The sequence below is a fragment of the Dermacentor albipictus genome, chromosome 5, assembly GCF_038994185.2.
Source record: "Dermacentor albipictus isolate Rhodes 1998 colony chromosome 5, USDA_Dalb.pri_finalv2, whole genome shotgun sequence".
In the NCBI taxonomy this organism is placed as follows: domain Eukaryota; kingdom Metazoa; phylum Arthropoda; class Arachnida; order Ixodida; family Ixodidae; genus Dermacentor; species Dermacentor albipictus.
This window is the reverse complement of record NC_091825.1, coordinates 119,007,417-119,023,840: the sequence shown is the minus strand read 5'-3', so window position 1 is coordinate 119,023,840 and position 16,424 is coordinate 119,007,417. Positions and strand designations below refer to the sequence as shown.

Sequence of the window (16,424 nt, the reverse complement as noted above, 5' to 3'; positions counted from 1 at the left end):
GAAATGCAGTATTATGACGAGGAAGTTCGCATTAGGCGTTTTTCATGTAAAACCGCAGAAGACCTCAACGACGAGTTCACTTGGCGCTTGTTATGCCAGTATTTAATGGCCATATAAGGCTGCTGTGTCTAATGAGATAGATAGATAGATAGATAGATAGATAGATAGATAGATAGATAGATAGATAGATAGATAGATAGATTGATTGATTGATTGATTGATTCATTCATTCATTCATTCATTCATTCATTCATTCATTCATACATTCATTGATTGACTGATTGATTGACTGATTTATGGATTGATCGATTGATTGACTGGTTGATAGATGGATAGAGAGATAGGTTTATAGATTGATTGATTGATTGATTCATTCATTCATACATTCATTGATTGACTGATTGATTGACTGATTTATCGATTGATCGATTGATTGACTGGTTGATAGATGGATAGAGAGATAGGTTTATTGATTGATTGATTGATTGATTGATGAAGCCATATATAAATCGTGCGTAGTCGTATATAAAGTCGTGCGTATTTAATTGTTGCTATTTTCTTTTTTTGCAGGTGAGTACCAGTTTATCGTGTCTGCGCCTAGTGTGGCCGATGCTTGAGACAGACAGCCGTGTGGACGTCGGTGAGCCTACGTTTTCGTTACGCTGTTTTGTGTCCGCACCAAGCGAGTGCAATCTTGGAGGCTACCAAACGGTGCAACTAGTTCCGTTTCATTGCAAAGGATGATGAGGTATATCCATTGTGAAAACACGGGTGGTCGGGTTGAGCTTGTGCGCTCCACCTACCAGTCTGCATTGGGAAAACAGGAACGAACGAAAGAAAGATGATGATAACCAAAAAAGTGACGCGATAATGTTGCAGAGCAAGACAACTGCATTCAGAACGCCTTCAAATGGATCGGTCCTGCGTTGTGGCAGATTTCTGTCTTGACCTGCATTGATTACTGCAGGCGTCTAACCTGGAACATGGTTGGAAAGGCAGGCGTTTTCGTTACAGCTGGATGTCTCATCAGATGTGAGTCTCCAGGACATACACGAGCTTTTCGTATACGAATAAATGTATGATGAAACCAAAGCTGCACGGAAATGCTGCCAGGCCGCAATTTTCTTCGAGGCTAGGGTAGTGATCAGTGCGCGTCTCCTACTTTACGACAAGATCGAGCACGTGTGCGCAAAAATGGCTCTATGGAAAACAAGACCCGTCATTTGAGATGACGGGGCTACTAAAACAATTGAAACGTTGCTTTCGTATATCGACGCATGTACGTATAAGGCTGGGCGTTGCTCGAAGCAATTATACATGGTGTATTGCATGACGGGATTGTTTGGAGCAATATGGGATCACAGTTCAGAGTCAGGAGAACGAGCAATCTTAGAGACACTGGGACAGAAAACCATTGCAGGCGGGAAAGTTGGAACAGAAACTATCCCAATCCAATCAAATCATAGGCGGCAAGAAATATCAGTGAAGTCGATAACAAGGCCGGCAAGGAATAGCTGCTCTCTTTCTCCTATCTTTTTTCTTGCGGGGGAGGGGGGGGCGGAGGGGCGTTACCAAGTCATGGTTTTTGATAACGAAAGCAACGATAACGACGCAGAAACATTGCTTTATTATTTTCGTTCGCCCCATTGATTGCAGCGGGACTGCTGAGCTGTTTACTTTCCACCGCTTGCTGGCTCGCTCATTTCTCCTGACTTTTTGTGTCCTCTCCGATCTCCAGCGTCGTGGGCGTAATCAATTCGGCCAGCTCTCATAAAGGTCCCGATGCGTTATGGGAATCGTTTAGTTTCTCGGCGGAGGAGAAGAAAAAAAAAAACAATTTGCGGTCGCACGTGCGTTGTGGTGGGTGGTGGTGATTGTGGCGGTTGCGCCGTCTCCTCTTCCTTGTCCTCTTAACGACGCTTTCATGTGGTTCTGTCTGAGAGACACCGAGACCGAGGCAACTCATTCCAAGAGAGGACAGTAAAGCGATATACGGAGAGGACCCTAACGACAGGCAGACGAGAACTGGTGAGGAGGTGGGAGAGCGGTGTCGTCTCCTATATGCCTCGGCCGAGTCTAAGTGGTGGGCCGAGACGAGTCAAGCCAGGCCAGGCCCCGCAAGGCAACAACGCGCAGTACCCTGCCGGACAGCAAGCCAGCCGAGCAGACAGGCCAAGCGAGCCGAGGCAGTGCAGGAATCAGTCGGAGGCATTCCCTCGCTGCTTATAGCGGCGCCAGCGGAGAGGCATCGCTGACAGATGACATCGCTGATTGCATCCGCAGCGGTAACGGGCCGCTCCGGACATACATACCACGCGGTGTCGTTTTTCACTGGGACGCCCCGTTGGCCCGTGATTCGTGGAAAAAAAGCAACAGCTAGGGGGCAAGAAGGCTCGGCGTCGCGAACTGACCAAGACGGAGGGAGAATTGCCAGCGAGGAGGGGCTCGGGGAGCAACGCCACTCAGCGCGGGCATCCGAATCGTAATTCGTTCTCTGGTAATTGCAAACAGCGGCGCTGAGGCTGCAGTCGAGGAAGCTGGCTGTATGACGAGAAAAACGACAACAATAACGGCAACAAACGTCCGCAGAGAATATTGGCGGCAGGGTGAGACGTGTGTCTGCTGCAGAAGATATAGGGAGATGACTGAGCACATTGTAATGGAATGCCAAGGTGTTCACCACTGACATCCGGGGTAAACGCACACCTTTCAATTAGATTTCCTTGTTTTCGTTCTCCTTTTATATGAAAGACAGGAGCATTTACTAAAATCTATGACTTCTAGTAGCTTGACGAGCTGAATGCCCTGTCGACACTACTGCGACGCACAATTTGCAGCCACGTATGTGCAGATGTATAAGGAATAATTAGTAGATTCTAATGGTAAAGAAAGAAGCGAACAATGAAAAAGAAAGCTAAATTGTGGTAACATATAAATATTCCGCGCAGCTTTCTCATGGCTATGCTGTGCAGAAGAGCTAGAATTCACGGTTTTTAAAACGTGAGCTTGTTAGTGACCGAGATAAGGAGAGAAAAAAAAAAAACTTTCGGAGTTTTACGCCTTGTAACAAGTAGGTGTGTGTAGACCGTTCATTGTAAATGCCACTGAAGTGATCGACCAGCAAGGGCACCAAGAAATCAATGGCCACGCTTACCCGAGGAAAGCTTTCCGAACCCGGACGTTGATGCCCGTTGGTGTCCCGTTAATTTCGTCTGTGTCCTTAATAGTGCGATCGGATCGCAATCGGACTTCACCGTATGGCAACCCCGACAAAGGATTTAATCGAAGGGCTTTGCGGAGCGGGACGAACTCTAGCGCAAAGACGACGGCACCAAAGAAGGGGACAGGAAAAGGCGCTACCCTTAAATGACATCTTTTATGCGTCGTGCTCAAGCTTATTCAGAAAGAAGCCATGAGGAGCGTAGGGGCTCTATCTATGGCGATATCAGAAAGATCAAAATGCCGATGTCAGACGAAAAATCCTGCATAGCAAGATTCGGTCTTGCACAGAGGAACGGAAACAACACTGGCCCATTCTGATCTAAAGGATTTGATAAAAAAGAAGCTGATAATTCTCGGGCACTAGTATGCTAGCTTCTTTTGAATATTGAAGTATCTGAGAAGAAAAACTTGACACGTGCGCATTTTGTAATGCTGTGTTAGATGTGAGAAGCTTTGCTGTACGTTGCCCAGTGTTGCCAGATTTGCCCAGCATAGGTCAGTACTGCCGGATTTAGGTAGAACACGGTGAAGACGGGGTTTGAGAACGTATATCCTAGAGTACTGTCTACGAGTTGTTGCAGCTGAACAACACAACTGAAAAAGAAAACCGTATTCCCCATAACTCCTGTAATCCAATAACATCGTATGGCATATGGGAAAGAAACGTTTTTCTTTTGAGGGGGAGGGGATCCTATGTTTCATATGGGATTATTATTAGATGGAGGATTCCTGGGACATATTGATTTTTCTGTAGGGATGTTTCCGTGCCGAGTATCCCAACTCGGAAGCGTCCTCCACCAGTGTGGTGATCCAACGCGGGGTCACAGCTTTCACAATGCTGCGCGCAACTAGGGAACGTCGTCGCCGAATCGCGTCATCGTCATCTGGCCAGCGGTGGCCTAAAGAGGTTCCGGGGTGAAAGACGAACGTCGGTCAAGGAGACCCTCGGTGACGGCAAGCAGAAGAGCGGCGGCTCCCCGGAGGACAGGAAAGGGAGCGAGGAGCCACCACCACCACCGGCCCATCGAGACATGGAGGGTGACAAATGGAACGGCGCCGTTTCTTTGAGGAGGGCATTGTTTCTGACAGCGCGAGTTTTCCGGCGATCTTTCCTTTTGGCTTTGTTCCCGGTCCTCTGCGTTGTCTTTGCTTCTTGTCTCCGGATAGATATGTCTCTGCGGTGGGGCCGCACGCCGCCGGCGCGGGTCGTCGTTCTCGGGAAGCAGTCGAAAACGCAACTGCGGTTTCCGGGAGATGAAGCGTTCTTTCATCCCGCATAGCTGTAATGCTGCGGGGCATTCGATCGTTGAAGGAATGGGGAAGGGCACTTATTACAATTGGCTGCGCTCTCTCCAGCTGGTGAGGTCATTCCCGCGATCGTCTAGCGAGTCAGGGGGAGAACACTTGATTTCGTTCGCTCTGCGCAGCTGACCTTCTCTAACTGGCCTCGCTTTGAATCCACTGAGAAGTCTGTACGGACGACTACACAGTTTTTATTGTTCATTGTGAGGGAAGCGTCGCGATCAGTGAAATGAGAATTTGCTGAAATTGAACGGTCGCGTGTTATTACTTTGGCGCGATTGGTACTACTGTTGGGGCTGACGCACCGAAAACGTAATGAAAAATGACATGAATGCGCGAATGAAAAATAATAAACAAAGTTATCGCCTAAGGTACGTAGGCTGAAAAGAGTCCACTGTTCGGTGTGGAAACCACCAGTTGAAAATGGTCGCGGAGTTCCCGGTCTCACGGCGTCAGTAAAAAAGTTAGCGCGTTTTGAAGCATTCGAGTAACGTGAGCATTCGGCAGGCCGTAACCGAGCTCTGGAAATCACGGCAGCAACTGGTGTCTGCTGTCTCTTAGAAGAAGGAAAATCTCCTCAAAAGAAGAACACACACACACACACACACACACACACACAAAAGCACATCGAAGATGGCAAGAAGGGCAAGAGATGCGTAGGCGAGACGAAACGACGCAGAGTCATCTGGATCGGGATAAAGTGAGAGGCAGCTCGGAAAAAGGAGAACAAGACCAACGAGAGAAAGCGTCAGCCACTCTCTCACTGTCGTCTTCTGTCGGTCTGCCGGGGAGATCAATCACTGGCCCGTCGTTTGTCGGAACCTCTAGCGTGCGCGGTTTCCCCCCCTTCAGCTTAGCCGTCTTTGCCCCGGACGCCTGTATCGTCCATCGATCACGCGGATTCAAGCTGTCTGCCCTCCTCTCCGCTATCCTCCTTCGACGCCTTCCTTTTATCTTCCTCGCAAGAATAACCAGCCGCGTTTCGGAACCACTTTTACAAGCGCCCCTGTAAAGCGTGCTTTTCTACGTTGATTGTGTAAGCACGGAGAAGCAACATTTACAGGCACGAAAACAAAGGTTTTGCGTTTGAGGGCGGAGCTTGCCGGTTGAAGTGCGTAGGTGAAGGACACGTACTTGTTTATCGCATGCTTCCAGTGGCAGTAAGAGCAAGATGGTTTATTAGCGTTAGCAGCTGTTTGAAGTGGCGCAACGGCAGTTTATTAAGCAAGCAGCTTACTCCTTTCCTTTGACGTCGCGTTCCCTCTCCGCCCGTCTTTAAAAAAATGATCAGCGATACTTTTATTAAGTGCGCTTCTTTACTCGCACAACAGCGCTGCAGACAAACAACATTTGCAGGTTGCGAAACAACGCTCAATAGATGCTAATTTGTATTCATGCCGATGAACCCTGGCAAGAACTGGCAGAGCACGTGTTTCTATACCGCTCATTTTTTTTTTTTTACCGAATGGTGCTTTTTTAACGAGTCGCGTTTGTGGTGTTACGAAATGCTTGAAGTTGTGCAATTTTTCTTACCGAAATGTTCGCTTTAATTATCAGCCCGTCACGGCGCTTCGCCGATACTACATTAAACTTCGGGGGCCGCTGCTTGAAGAACTAAGTTCTCGGCGAGACGGCGCAAGATCCTGCAAGCCGTCCGCTCCATAATTGCACGTGTTCTATGCGCGGGCTTTGAATATATTTTCTCGAAGGAGTGCCTGAAGCCGACGTCTCCAAACTAAGAGCAGGAAGGCACGAAGATCGATGTTGAGCTCTCCCGTCTGTCAGCGCTAAAAAGTGTGAGGTCAAACTCTTCCCAGACGGTCGCCGAGCTGAAGAGATGGCAGCTGGGTGGTTTTGCAACCCGGGCTCCCCTCATACAAGGAGGTGGCGTCCCTGGGGTGCCTGCGATTCCTATAGACACGAAAGCGTAATTTACAGAGCGCCGACGCTCTAATTAAAGCGCCAGAAACTTGGCGTCCGCTTGTGTACGGTAGGTTACTGCGTCGAAGGAGCCGCCGCTTCCTTTGCTTATTTCGTCGAGCGCGAGTTTTTCGGTGCGCCGCCCGACTCTACGTGTTCTCCCCGCCGTTGGCGCCCGGCGTCTGCCTGTCTGTAACTTTATTCCCGATCCGTCGTACTCCGACCGGCGGTGGTGACGGCTTGCGGTTTTTTCGCTCGAAGCACCGGAAAACTGAGCCCAGCGCACGAAAGGAGCGAAGCTGCTTAGCGATGAAGGATAGGAAAAAGAAAGTAAGAAAGAAAGAAAGGAGGAAAGAAAGAGTGTAATAAGACGAGAAGCGAGAGCGACATGATTGAGCGGCTGCGAAGAGTTTTGAGAAGGCGCGACGTCGTGAAAATTTGTTGGCTGTGCGTTATGAAAAATCGGCGAGCGCGCGCGCGGTGGTTGAAGAAAGAGGGGAAGGGTGGGAGGAGGAGCAGTTCGTCGAGCAAGGAGAGAAGCAGGCTTGGGGCTTGATCTACTGCGTGTCGGCAGGGTACGTCGTGGGCGACAGGGGGACGTCAGCAGGTGGCACCGGCAGGATCTGTGGCGGCTGACTTCGGTGCTTCGACACTTCGGTCTGATGCGTCATTCGGGCACACAGATTGGTCGATAAATGCCGAAAAAGAAGCTGTGCGTGCCATCGTGAGACTTAATATTACACAGAGTACTAGTGCAGCGAGATCTCTGACGCTGGCAAAGGTAGTGAATGTTTCATTAACAACCACTGCACCCGCCGCGGTTGCTCAGTGGCTATGGTGTTAGGCTGGTGAGCACGAGGTCGCGGGATCGAATCCCGGCCACGGCAGCCGCATTTCGATGGGGGCGAAATGCGAAAACACCAGTGTACTTAGATTTAGGTGCACGTTAAAGAACCCCAGGTGGTCGAAATTTCCGGAGTCCTCCACTATGGCGTGCCTCATAATCAGAAAGTGGTTTTGGCACGTAAAACCCCATAATTAAATTTGAAAAAAATAACAACCACTGCACTCCACGCTTTCGTTTTTTTTTAATGTCCCAGTGAAAAGAAATAACACAAACAGAAGCAGATTTATGCGATCACAGGAATATCTGCTAAGGTTATTGTAGTCAGCTTTGGTCACGTCTGTCTTAGGTATCTTGGTAATAATTAACGCTGTGATTTGTTTTTGGAGGAAAGAAAACGTCTCGGAAAAACGGGAAAATGACGTCACAATTGCGGCTCACGCATTGTAGGACACTGGGCCCACTCCTTGGTAGGCAAACTGCCAAGGAGCCGATACTTTGTCCCGCGACACGTGATCCATCGTTGCGGAATTGTGACGTCATTGTGACCGTCGGTGTGCTTTGTCATTGCCGCCGTTGATGCTGCTTCGTAAATGTTGTTGAGGCTGCTATCGCTCTAGTGTGCGACAGTTCAAGTTTTTACATTCAGTAGCCCATTAGGAATTGATGTTCCGTTCCGCATTTGCGTGACGTGCCTTAGAACGAAAATTTCGACTGTTTGTCGGCCTCTTTTGAATACTCGCGATGCCATGTAAAATTATATCGTGTAATTGTTGAGGAACAAGAGATAACGAAGACAAACGAAAAACACGTTCTAAGAATTGCCGCACATTAGGATGACTGAATTAGGAATAAGCTGATCGGCTATGCGGCTATCCAGGCACAGCGACAACTTTCATTTGTGGCCGTGCACAGCTGGCGTTTTCATTCGGCTTCGATTTTTTTCTCTTGCCGTGGAATCACTCTACTGTCGTGTTGGGCTGCTAAGCACGAGGTCGCGGGATCACATCCCAACCACGGCGTCCGCATTTCCAAAGGGATAAAGTGCGAAAACATCCGTATACTTAGATTTACGTTCACGTGAAAGAGCTCCAGGTCGTCGAAATTATTCTGGAGTCGCTCATTACGGCGTGCCTCATAATCGGATCGCGGCTTCGGCACGTAAAACCTCATAATCTTTTTTTTTTCGCTCGACTGTCGACGTTCCCGTGATCTAGCACTCTCTGGGGGAGCGCCATTCACGCACTGGTCATCGCCCGGGACGGCCAACGCTTTAGTATCGGGCATGTGTCAGTTACCATGACGACGTTCTTGTCACGCTCCACTAGACGCAGAGGGTGGTTCGTATTGAAGCCAGCCGGCGATGGCTGCTATATGAAAAAAAAAAGAAAAACCTTCCGCTGTTTATTTTTTTCTGTTTAGTTTTTATGCGAAGCATACTACTAGAGCTCAACCCAGCTCCTCAGGCGCGGTGGTGTCGCCTTCAATACCACGTGACACCGTGACGTCACGACAGAGGAGAAACGGGGCTCCAACTCGCGCCGTCGCTCGAGAGCTCAAGCTCCTCAGGCGCGGCGGTGTCGCCTTCAATACCACGTGACACCGTGACGTCACGACAGAGGAGAAACGGGGCTCCAACTCGCGCCGTCGCTCGCGGCGTCGCCCCCCGCATCGGACGCGGTGAGCGTCGAGCAACGCAGCGTTCGGCGCGACAACGAAATGTGCGCCTGAGCAAGTGCCGCACGCCTGAGCCGCCGACGACGACACCGGCTTTTCGGCGACACGAGCTCCTTAACGCTGTCGCGTTAAAATAAAGGCTAGTTTGCATCCTGGGCTTAACCTTAGCTAAGCCACAGCCATTTTTTTGTTGACAGCGCTGCATCATCTCGTGACATCACTGGCGACGTAGGAAAGTCCGCGTTAGCTGGTTTATCCTAAAGCCTGCAGGGAACACCGACGACGGCGTGTCGCTGTCCTCATGACGTGCGACTGCAGCGTGCATTACGGGCTGTCCATTAGTGGGTACTCGCGATAGACTGAGACGTGCAACGTCGAGTTTACACGGTCTCGTAATCTGCTTGAGCATCGGACGTCCGCGCGCATGGTTTGTTCTTTTTCTTTTCTTTTTTTTTCGCAGCGGATTAAGCGAAGGTTTCCTCTTGCGCAGGGTGTATGGCGATGCGCATAAAAGCGCCGTTTCGTTTTGTATTGTGTGCTCGTTTTTCCCCATAAAGAAGGCACTAGATGGATCGTGCTAATTGAAGCACGAGTGAGAGCGTACTTGTGGAGGATGCAGACTGATCGAAGTGACAGAAAATGTGTAACGCTTTCGTGGCACTTTTTACAGGTAATAAAATATGCATTAACAAGTGAATCTGCTGCGAATCGTTGGGACAACACAGCTCGGTTGGTCGCGTCGCTGCGCCGATGATGGTAAAAAGCTTCGTGTTTTATTATTGTTTTTTTTTAGCCATGCAGCACGCGATGTTATGTATCGCTTGAACGAGAGTAAAATGAGTACCGCCATTTTTTTTTTACTGTAAGGACGTAGTTACTCCCCGTTAGGAATCAAATGGAGCGAACTTTGTCAATACTCACTCCGTAATTTGCTTGGACTTTTGTAGGCACATCTATTATCGATTGTTCGGGCCTGTGTGCGCACACAGTTAGTTTGCGGCGTATTCATTTTGTCGTTCTCCCTTCTTATCGTCTTTTTTCGCGCCTCTGTTTTCTCACCTGCCATACGGTAGCAAATCGGGCCCAATCCCAGTTAGACTCCCTGCTCATCATTCTCTCCTATTCCCGTCTCCCTCTCGCTACATTCTTTCTCTCTCCAACTCTCTCTCTGTTCACTTTTACTCGATCGCTTAGAACTACAGCGCGGTTTCTTTCGCTGCTTCGCGTTTGCTGCACAAAGCTGCTCATAATACCGTCTGGCGAGAGTTGGCAAAGGGGAAGAAGGAAGCCATAAGCGGAGAAACCAGAGCGGAGACAATCTGCTATACAGCGACCGCTTGGTGTGCAGGCCGATTGCTCGCTCAGCCTGGCACACAATGGTTCGCGTTCATGAGAATAGATGACTTGCAGCGAGCCTCGGTCCGAGCCACGGTCCATGCTTCTTCTTGCCCCTAGGGAGAGAGACCAAGTCCTTCTGTTCACGCCGATCCAGAACGACCGAGACCGAAGAAAAGGGGCCCACGGTCTCTGCGGCAAACAAAACACGGTGACGTGGAAAAGGCCACAAAAGTGGGGTTATTGGCGACGCAAGGAGAAAATTACGCTGGTGCGATAACGGAGCGCTGAAAAAAAAAAACAAGGAAGAGGGAAAAGGCAAGCTTTATAATGGTGTGCGGGTTGAAACCGCACAACTCGGTACGGCGGCTCTTTTAGTATTAAGTTTGGGGAACGTAAACAATCGATTATTTTCAGGCCACGTGCGTGATTTGGGCCGGAAAGGATCAATGACACTGCCGCGGCGGCCCACAATGGCTGTCTTCGTACTGCTGAGCCCGAGGTTGCAGGTACGATTGCCGAAAGTAAAACGTGCATGTGCCGGACTTTGGGTGCGCGTTAAAGGACCTCGAAATCGTCAAATATGTTTCGGAGCCCTCCACTATAGGTTGTCCTCCATGCACTCTGTGCCGCTTTGGGACTTTAAGCACCGTGGCATAATGTCTTTTTTTTTTTGTTATTCCCTTTGAAAGAGGTCATTGGCCTCGGTCCTTGCGATGACAAAAAATGTCGACTTTTTAACCTGTTACGTAGCACAACTTTCGCTTATGCTAACTTCACCTTGTTATCGTGGTGTCGGCGTACTTGATAGCCTTTCGAAATTAATGTTAATAGTAATAGAAGTAATAGTATCAAGAACTCAGAAATGCAGCATTAATTTCTGGAAAACACATAACTTCGATTATAGTCTGTGTTTGACTTTCTTCCCAGCTTTCTCTTCATGATAAACACCCTCTTCCCTATCTTTGTTTTCCTGCTCGCGGTGCAGCTCCAATTTTGCTTGCGCGTTTCCGCGGACGTGAAATACGCTGTGAGCAAATACAACGTATCTGCAACTTACAAAACCACGTCGGTGAAGTTAGCCAGATCATTTATCACACTCTCGCGCGCCAAGAGAGTGGGAAAGAAAAAAAGGGAGAGAGAAACGTTGAAGCCACCGTGTTTCCGTTACAAAGACCCTGGAGAGAAAGCCTTCCGGCGAGCTCCTCTTTGTCTGATCCTGTGAACAGGCATATGAGAGGGAGGGAATGTGAGGAGTACAGCTGGAGGGTATAGAACGGAGAGAAGAAGGGCGAGTGAGATGCTAGAGGGGATGGGGGGGTTGAAGGGGCGTAGGAGAGCCGATTCGCCGGCAGACCATTATTCTTTCAATCAGGACGGCGCTTCCAAGACGTTGACTCGGAAATCTTGGGAGGGGCTGGCCTGCCGCTTCGTCTATATCTATCGGGATTTGGGCCGGACTTGGTCCAGTCGCCGGTCTGGATCAGCGAGGTCATTTGTCCGCTCTTCGGAGTGGGGGAACCCCCCCCCCCCCCCCCGCTTTCCCTCTCTTCGATTGGGAGCGCCAGAGGCGCGCGTGGCGGAAGGGCAGCTTAAGCACTTTGCCGAGAGATGGGGAGGAGATTGTTAGGAGAAGGGAAAAAAAGGAGGAAAAGGAGCCGAGGGTTTGGAAATCGGCGGGATTCGCTGCGCTGTCGCACTGGGTGCGCTCCGAGAACGTGTCGGATTAGGAAAGGTTCTGCATCCCCCCCTCCACCCCCCCTTCCCGGTAGCGCGCGCAGCGCGCAAATGTCTTTCGATTAAGGTTTGGGGAAAGAGGGGGACGGAGGCTCCAAATGAGCTCGTTAATAGAAGCGACAGTCGCTCCAATTGTCTCACTTGGGGTCGCGCCGGGATGGGCGTCTTAAACGGCGCGCTGGCATGTGCACGCCCCGCGGGCACCGCACAATCGGATCTTTCCGAGAAGAGAGAGCTCAGAAGGGACAGGATGAAAAAGCGAGATCGAGGACGACGCATCCGCATCGTTTCGAGCCATTGCGGAATCTTTCTAGGTAGTCAGCGTAGTGAAGAAAGCGCCCAGCTCGCCACCCGGATGGCTCGTTCGAGTTACGAAAACCTCGCAATAGGTAAGAAAGTGGAGAGGCGGCAAGGGGCGGGGGGCGAGAGGGGCGTTGGGGCAATGTTCAGCGGAAACACGCATCGTTGCTAACCCATTACTCTAGCGCCTGTACGTCGAGTGCGCCGGACTCCTTCTTGTCGCTCCGGCGGTCAAAGCCCCGCGTTCCTAATGCGTTATCGTATTCTTCGTTTCCTCGCTTGAGCCCCCTAAGCCAATGAGCCTTCCTCTCGTACTCTCTCCCCCTCTCCTTGAGTGCGCCGTTCGCAACAAGCTCTTCGATTGTCTCGGGAATAAATTCGTCCCAGCCGGTGTCCTTTGTCTCCGGCGCCGAAGCTCCGCGGGTGACCAAGCCGAGTGAAGTCGAGCCGAACCGAAGGGAGCCGGAGCGGCTCTCCAACGCTGCGAGCGGAAGAGCGTGTAAAAGGGTTCGCCTCTTCGCTTTGTGCGCGCGCGCGTGCCTTTCGACCAGCGGTGTCCCTGTTTGAAAATGAAAGCCTCAAGCAAAAGCGAAGCATCCCGGTGTCGCGACCCCATAGTCTTGTTAGAAGAAGGGAGGCTCTGGGAAGGCGTGAAGACGCCACCATATGCGGTGCTGTCCTGCCCCCTTCACCCCCTAAAAAAATGAAAGATTCGTGCATGTGCGTTAGAGTGTCTGTACGTCCGTCGCGGGCTAGTCGGCATTGAGAGCAACCCTTAGAACCCACGCGTATCTGCTTTTCCACGCGTGCCGAAAAATGGAAGGGGCGTGGCCGGCACCCACGCAGCACGCGGTCCCTGCAGTCACTTGGCGCTTGTGTCTCTGGATGCGTCCGGGACTCCGCGCTGTACAGAGTGCGCTGGGTCTGACGCGAGCACGCCCCCGGCTAATTTGACGCAGCTGTCGGTGGTGCTGCGCCAGTCCCGGCTTCGCCCTTTCCCTCTTAGTCCCTTTGTCTTCTTCGTTGGAGCTTCCTCTTCCCCCCCCCCACCACTCTCTCTCTCTCTCGCTCTGCGGCCTGGCCTTCCTCCTGAGCAACCCAAGCCATGTCGCTTCTGATCTCGTCTCGTCCACAGTCGCCTTCCTGGAATCTACCTTGCCACACTTTTGGTCGAGTCAAGAGTGATAGAAATTCAAGTTATGTCATTCTGATTTCTTGAAAGCTGTCGCAGGTGCGGCCATCGTCGCCAGGTTTTTCATCACCATTCTTCCTTCTTCAAAGGAAGTTCTTTTCATTTACACCCAGAATTCGTTCGCTGAGAAGGGTCGTATGAGCCCCCCTCCCCCCCCCCTCTCTCTCTCTCTCTCTCTCTCTCTCTCTCTCTCTCCTCTCTCTCAGTCCTGTAATCGTCCGCTACATTTAACAGTAAGGTCCAAGAAGTTACTCTGGCGGCCGAGAAATGAAGTGCGCTCACGCGTAGTGACGAGGCACTTTTCTTTTCCTCCCTCGTGTCAGCGAGCGTTCGATGGCTTCTCCGGAAAGCTTGGCAACGGCTCCCTTTGTCTCCGATAGCGCAAACGGGAGCGTCTTGCCGAAACAATGTGCGCGAAAGAACTGCGAAGCACCTAAACGCGGAAACGGCTGAAAGGTGTTGTCGCAATGTCCTCTTAATGGTTGCTAGAAAAAAAAAAGAAAACTCATTCGCTAAAATTGTGCCTTGTGAAAAGGGAATGCGAAGCAAATATATTACGTTTCTCGCCTGTATTATTTTTGTCGCTGCTTCTGACACATCCACTTGCAAGGCAAAAAAGCGATCGCGAAGTACTATAAAAGTAAACAAGAAATAACTACAAATGGCAGAAGCCCCGGGGCTCATGTAGAGCCGGTCTTGCGGAACGCCGACACGAAGCGGGCAGCGGCGGACACTCGCCTCTCGCACAGCAGAGGATGAACGGCTACGCGGTGGCCGCACGACAATGTACTTGATGATCTTTCTCGCCACATTCATTACGGAGGGCATGGATAAGTGACTCGGAAAAGCGTCGCGAATAACGCACGCCCGTTGCTTTCTCGTTCCCCGCTAGAGGTCGCGCTCGACGGTCGGCGCCAATACATACATCCCACCAACTCGCGTGCAGTGCGTCGAAAGCTGTGGGTCTCGTCAGCCAATCAGGAGTGAGCCAGAAGAAAGGACTCCATTGTTGCCCGCCTGTGTAATGTACAATCGACCTCCGCGCCACGCTAACTCACTGAAAGCGTCCCGGGAAGATTAGGCGCAAACAGTGGGCGAGCCCATCTCCTTTCTATAGAACGCGGAGCCCGCTCTCGTTATGTATAGGCTGAATAGAATTAAAATCGAATTGAATTGAATATATTTATTTACACATTGCAAAAGACACGTAAGCAAACGCTTATCGCACTTGTAGCCAAAGGTTAGGTGGAGAGAGAAAGAGAGGGACATAAGGAAGGCAGGGATGTTAGCCAGGCAAGAGTAAGGTTAGTTGGTCGCTAGTACGATAAATTAAATACAGGCAAAGCCTAGAATTGCAGTAAAGCTAGGGAACGCCATTCAAGAAGTGTAGAGAGAATTACAGAAAGAAATGGGAGACAAATATTTGAAAGGTAGCGTACGGCAGGTACTGAACGTATACCACTAAAGAAGAGCTGATGAGAGCCCTAGAATGCAGCCTTCACGGCACTGCACGCTGTTGCTGGGGCGGAGTATAGGGGAGTTCGGTTCCCCCAGCGAGCCGAGGCGCCTTCGCCGTTTCGTATTAGCGTTGTCTTTTGTGCTCTTGTTTACGGCCGTCCAATGCGTCGCGTGCGCGAGAAAGTAGGGAGGAAGGAGGGTGGGAAGAGGGGAGGGGGGGTTCTTCCATGTCGTGTACGTCCGAGGGTTCGCGACGGCTACGACGCTGCGAGGCGCTCTCTCATGGTGGCGCGATCACGTCCTCCGAGCGTGCTCCTAGCGCGCTCGGGCGAGCCATAAATCCGAGCCTTGTTGTTCCGCGGGCCAACTCTAATTGCGTTTAGAGCCCACCGCGATCCTCGCTCCCTGCCCCGTTGTCTCTCTCCCGTTTCGTCCTCGCTCCGGAGCCGTCGCGTGGCCCTCGGTGCCGACAACGCCATTCGCCATCTCGCCCGCGGCTGCGAGCAAAACGCGTTTGGCAGGCACTCGTTCATACGGCTTCGTGCGTACCGAATATATGTAGTCACGCCACTCCGTCTTCGCTTTGTTTTTGTTCAGTTTCGCGCTTGGTAACTACTGCTTGTTCACTTTTCACGACGCCTTTCTCTCACGAGATTGTGCGTCCATTTATCTCTCTCTCTCTCTCTCTCACTTATTTGGTGGTATATGCCGTGCGTCCCCTCCCCCTCCCCATTTTTTTTTGCCGTACTAAGTCCCATCTCCCTGCTCATCGTTTTTAGGGACAAACAAAATAGGGAATCGGATTGCCGAGTGGTTTACCGTATGGAAATTTCTCTTCTTCCTTCTGTATGAACGTTCCTGCAGTCGAGCCTACCATCACTTTTGCAGGGTTGAGTCGGCGTATTTGTATGGTGTCAGTACTCACGCTTAAAAGCTGCGTAGATGACGTTCTTCGCCTCAAGCGGTTGGTGTCGTTTCCACGAAGGCGTACTTCGCTTGTTATACTGACCTGAGCATTTTACAAGATATAGAAGGGTAAGGTAGGGTAAAATACAGCGATCATAGGCTAGTGAAGGTAAGCATTCCTCTCAATTTTTAACAGGCCAACCTAGACTCAGTAAGGATATAGCAGATGAATTTAGATACTGCTTGCAAACAAATAAGCAGCTCTGGAACAGTAAGATGAAGATTACACAGAGATAATGAACGATGCCGTAACTAGATTAGTTTCAGAGACGGCATTTAAAGTTGGAAATAAGGCACCAAGACAAGGAGTAGGTTAGCCCTCCCAAGTAACAAAGGACTTGATAAATTAGCGACAAAGCAGGGAAGTGTCTAACGCAGTAAATGAGATGGAATTGGCTGAACTGCCAAAGCTGATAAACTGAATGTAACTAAGCGACGTCCGAAATCATATTACCCGAAAGATTAAAGAAC

At 50.5% G+C, this 16,424-nt stretch overlaps 1 protein-coding gene across 2 annotated transcripts in view; it reads left to right on the top strand.

Moving 5' to 3' along the window:
- LOC135916237 (calcium-activated chloride channel regulator 2-like) overlaps positions 1–16,424 on the top strand; it is a 558,001-nt gene that overhangs the window by 227,011 nt on the left and 314,566 nt on the right. The gene's annotated exons all lie outside the window — the stretch shown is intronic.